A 4681-nucleotide genomic window follows, 5' to 3' on the forward strand; every position below is an offset into this window, starting at 1 on the left:
CTACTCAGCAATTCTGTGCAGCAGTTTCTATTATTCAGACCACTTGACAGAAGAGGCCCAGGCCCACAGAGGCCTTGCCTACCTGCCTAGGATCACAGGTAACTTGCCCATGATCTCACAGCTAGTAAGGAATCAAGCTGGAATTCAATCCTAATCCAAGCAGCCTGGCTTCAGATCACACACTCTCAGCCACTCCGCTCTGAGTGTTTGGGGGGTGCATGCAGGTAAGGTGACTAGCCACAGAAACAGGAATTGGGTCCAAAGGGTCTCCCTTTCTTCACAAGGCCTTAGATGTTCTTGGACTAAGGGCCTTGGACCTCATGGAATCCATAAAAGTAATAATGCCACGGTGTCATGGTGTGTGTACATATGTCTGTGTCTGTGTGTGTGTATGTGTGTTTGCATGTTGGAGAGGGACATCCAACTTTCTCTATAATGAGGCCATAGAAAGGAATAGTAAATCAACTTTGTTTTAGACTGGAACTCTATCTGCTTGCTGTAGGAATATTGGGTATCTTATGCTCAGCCACATTCTTTGGGCTTCAGGGTCAGTATTCGAATCCTTATTCCCTTTCTGCATCCCTCACCAGACGGGAGAGTCCCTGAGGACAGAGCTCCCATACCACGCTCCAGTACCCCACACAGTGCCTCTCACATAATGGTTACTCAGTAAATATTTGTTAAATGAATGATTACTTGTTGAATGAACTCTGGGTCTTTAGTTAATAATTTATAGAGAGAGTAAATAAGTTAATTATGAGTTAACAAATATAGTTTGGTCAATAAAATCCTTTCCTCTGTACAATGGAGGGGGTAGGAGGGGATAACATAAGGGTCTTTGGAAGAGAAACAACCGTAGGGATTATTGGCCTGCATCAGTGGTTTACAAAAGGAAGCAGCTGAAGCCAGTACTTCCAAAAAGCTTGCCATCAGGGGTTTTGATTCAGTGGATCTGAGATGGTGTGAGCTTCTTAGGTGATTCTGAGATGACCAGGTCAGTATCTGAACATGGCAAGAACGGGTCCCTTCTTGTTCTAATTTTTTTTCTCCTCCGCCCTCCGCCCCCCGCCCCCGTCTCATTCAGCTTGTGCTTGACACTCTTGAGTGATGGGAGTTCACCGCCTCACAAGGCAGGCTGCCCAGCCCATTCTGAGAACAGCAACACTAAAAGCAAAGACACCAATACAGTGACCATATATGGAGCATTTCTTTTGGATCAGAAGCTCTGGATAGATGTGACCGATTTCAGAAGCTAAGCATTATTTATTCCCATTTTACAGTGAAAGAGACTGAAACTCGAAACTCCGGAGGTTTAGTGGTGTATTCAGCGCCTCAGAGGTGGTGAGGGGCGGGGCCGGATTCCAGCCACCCCCGGGGCGGGGGCGGGCCCACGTGCTTCCCTGGGGCCGAGAGCAGGTCCCCGGGCGGGGGCAGCGGCGACTCCCGGGAGGCGGGGAGGGAGCCGGGACGCCACGTCGCCTGCCCTGCCCCGGCTGCACACTCCGCTCCGCCCAGCCCTCCCAGGCCTCCCCATAGAAGGTAAACTCGGGCAGGATCCCACTGGGGCTGGCGGGGCCTGGCGTCCTGCTGGTTTCAGTTTCTGAAGAGCCCGGCCCTGAGCAAACACGGACTGGGAGGAGGATTCTGGAAGCTTTCCCATCAGATAGCAGATTAACTCCCTGCTGCCTGGGAGCCACCCACACGGGAACCAGCTGGGTTACCAGCGTGCGGCGTCCCTGGCGGGTGACAGTCCCCGCGGGCTGCGCAGAGCCACCTGAAGGCGGCTCAAGGTTCCAGTCCAGTCCGGCTCTGGCCGGGACTTCCAGGCGGGCCGACGAGGCCCAGGCCCCAGCCCCACCCTCCAAATATGGACCGATCTTCCTGCTACAGCTTGCTTCTCCCCTCACTCTCTAGGGCGTTCGTGTTCCGACGACGCATTAGTAAAACGCTTAGAATGTTTGTTTTCTTTCTGAGAGAGAGGCCGAGGGATATTGCCAAGACCAATATGAACTCCCAACCCGGGGCATTGTCTGTCGGACATTTTTCTGGACAGACAGACGAGGGTCTGGGTACCAGTTCTGCCACTTTCTAGCCAGGTGACCTTTGTGTAGATTTCTTCATCTCTCTGAGGCTCGCTGTCCTCATCTGTAAAATGGGGATAATGATACCTATCTCTAAGATATGTTCAGAGAAGTAGATTAGATAAATAGAGATTATACATATTAAGTATTTAGTGCCCTCATTGTCAATTAACATTGTTATTAATTATATTGTTATTACGAATGACTAATAATGACAGTCAGGATTACTAATGCTACTATAAGTAAAAAAAAAATAGGCTCAATTAAAATTTTTTCCTGAGGGAAATATCAATAGTTTTATGAGAGGTAAATAAAGAAGAGTAACACTGGGTCAGAAAGTATATGCACATGGCCTCATTTAATATTCAAGCAGCTTCACAAGGCAGGCCTTATTATCCCCATTATACAGATGGGGAAGTTGAGGCTCCTGGAAATTAAGTAACTTGCCTTCAGCACACACCGAGTTAGTACCTGGTGTCCTGACCTCCCTTCTTCAACGTGTCTCTTAAGCTCCAGATACTCCACACCTGCCAGCCTCAGCAGAGATGCCTGTGTCTACTAGGGAATGCCTTTTCTTCCCCTAGGCTCACCGAATTAAAGGAAAATGGGAGAGCTCTGAAAAGTGGATAAAGGTTACCTCCTCCAGGCAGCTTTCCTAATTCTCTCCCTCCTCCCCTTGTAGAACAAACCCTCCCTCTTCTGTTCTCCAGGTGCCTGTAGCATGTGACTGCACACCCTTGTAGGCTGTGTCTCTCCTCCAGGGACTGTGCTTCTCTGATGCAGACACTACACTTTTTTTTTTTACCATGGGAGGGTAAGTATGGTGGTGTAATTAAGTACATGTTTAGAAGCCCAACTGCCCTGGCTCAGATCTTGGCTTTACTACTTGCTGGCTGTGAGGATTGAATAAGTAATATAAGTTCTCTTTGCCTCACTTCCCGGATCCTATAAAAATGGAAATTAATAAGAAGATTGGCCTCATGGCCTTGCTGTAGGATTGAATGAACATCTAGATCTAATCTATGTAGATCTAGATATACTATTGTGAATCTCTTGAGTGATAGATGTCCAGCGAATGATGATGGGAATGCTGAGGATCTGAACTTTGCTTGTTAACAGAAAGTGAAGCATAAAAAGAATGTCACTGAGCATGCAGGGTCAAGGGACATAAGACTTGGTTCCAAATCTGTCTCTAACTTCATGTGCGGACTTAGGCCTGTCTCCTTCTGTCTCTTGAGAGTCCCTTGGACTGCAAGGAGATCCAGCCAGTCAATCCTAAAGGAAATCAGTCCTGAATATTCGTTGGAAGAACTGATGCTGAAGCTGAAACTCCAGTACTTTGACCACCTGATACGGAGAACTGACTCATTGGAAAAGACCCTGATGTGGGGAAAGATCGAAGGCTGAAGAAGGGCACGACAGAGGATGAGATGGTTGGATGGCATCACCGATTCGATGGACATGAGTTTGAGCAAGCTCTGGGAGTTGGAGATGGACATGGAAACCTGGCGAGCTGCAGTCCACGGGGTCACAAAGAGTTGAACACGACTGAGCGATTGAACTAAACTGAACTTCCTCTCTCTGAATTTATTTCTCTTGCAGAAAGAGAAGTTTGACTCCTGTAGCTGGATAGTTTTTGAAGAGTAATATTCAATATTATATTAATGATCAGTTCTTTTCCTGTAGGACTTTTACTTGAGTAATGTTCCAAGTTAGAGGTTATACCCAGAAATAAATGACTGCCTCACCACTGGAAACACAAACCTGAAGCCCTGGTAGGTGACTGTGCTAACCGTGATTGTGGCCAACTTTTACTGAGCACGTAGTAGTGCTGGGCATTGTGCAGGGTGCCACCATGATCCTGTTTATTTTTCTCCAGAACCCTATAAAGAGGTATCACTGTGATCCTTATGTTACAGCTGAGAAAACAGAGGTTCAGAGGTTAGAAGTAGTTGGACAGGCAGTAGAGTCCTTATTTGTTAGACTCCAATTCCCTACTGCCTACGAGAATCCTCCCTGGAGCCAACCTGTTCAAATATCTCTGAGGGAAAGGAACCTATTATCTTTCCAGCCAGTCCATTATTAGGTATCCTGAATAGCTGAGAAAGGTAAAGCTGTCATTTTTATATTCGCTTCATGACTGGACTTAACTCAAGGCAGACACTATTTGGGTAGAGGGCTAGTGAAGTCCAGTGAAGTGTAAGTCATTTAGTTGTGTCCAACTCTTTGTGAGTCCAAGGACTCTAGCCCACCAGGCTCCTCTGTCCATGGGATTTCCCAGGCAAGAATACTGGAGTGGGTTGCTATTTCCTTCTCAAGGGGACCTTCCTAAACCATGACTTGAACCCGAGTGTTCTGCGTTGCAGATTCTTTACCATCTGAGCCATCAGGGAAGCCCCAGAGGGTTAAGGAAAGGGAAATTATAAATCCTGTGCACCACCTTCCCCTGCTCCACCCCAGGAAGTCTTCCGGTGCCAGTTTACAACAGAGTGATCAGAAGACAGATCAGGTCACCTTTTTGGACCTCGCCCTTGCCCCTCATCCACAGAGTCTGGCCTGGGGATAGAGCTAGGGGATGTTGAAATATTCCAGTATGGCCT

The 4681-nt window shown here is 47.5% G+C and overlaps 1 long non-coding RNA gene across 1 annotated transcript; it reads left to right on the plus strand.

Moving 5' to 3' along the window:
• The first annotated feature begins 1406 nt into the window (after positions 1-1406).
• On the plus strand, positions 1407-3419 carry LOC122427873. The gene is made up of 3 exons (XR_006265575.1): positions 1407-1539; positions 2792-2895; positions 3201-3419. It is a non-coding gene; the product is annotated as an uncharacterized LOC122427873 (long non-coding RNA).
• Positions 3420-4681: the final 1262 nt, after the last annotated feature.

This window comes from Cervus canadensis, chromosome 2 (assembly GCF_019320065.1).
Source record: "Cervus canadensis isolate Bull #8, Minnesota chromosome 2, ASM1932006v1, whole genome shotgun sequence".
Taxonomy (NCBI): Eukaryota; Metazoa; Chordata; class Mammalia; order Artiodactyla; family Cervidae; genus Cervus; species Cervus canadensis.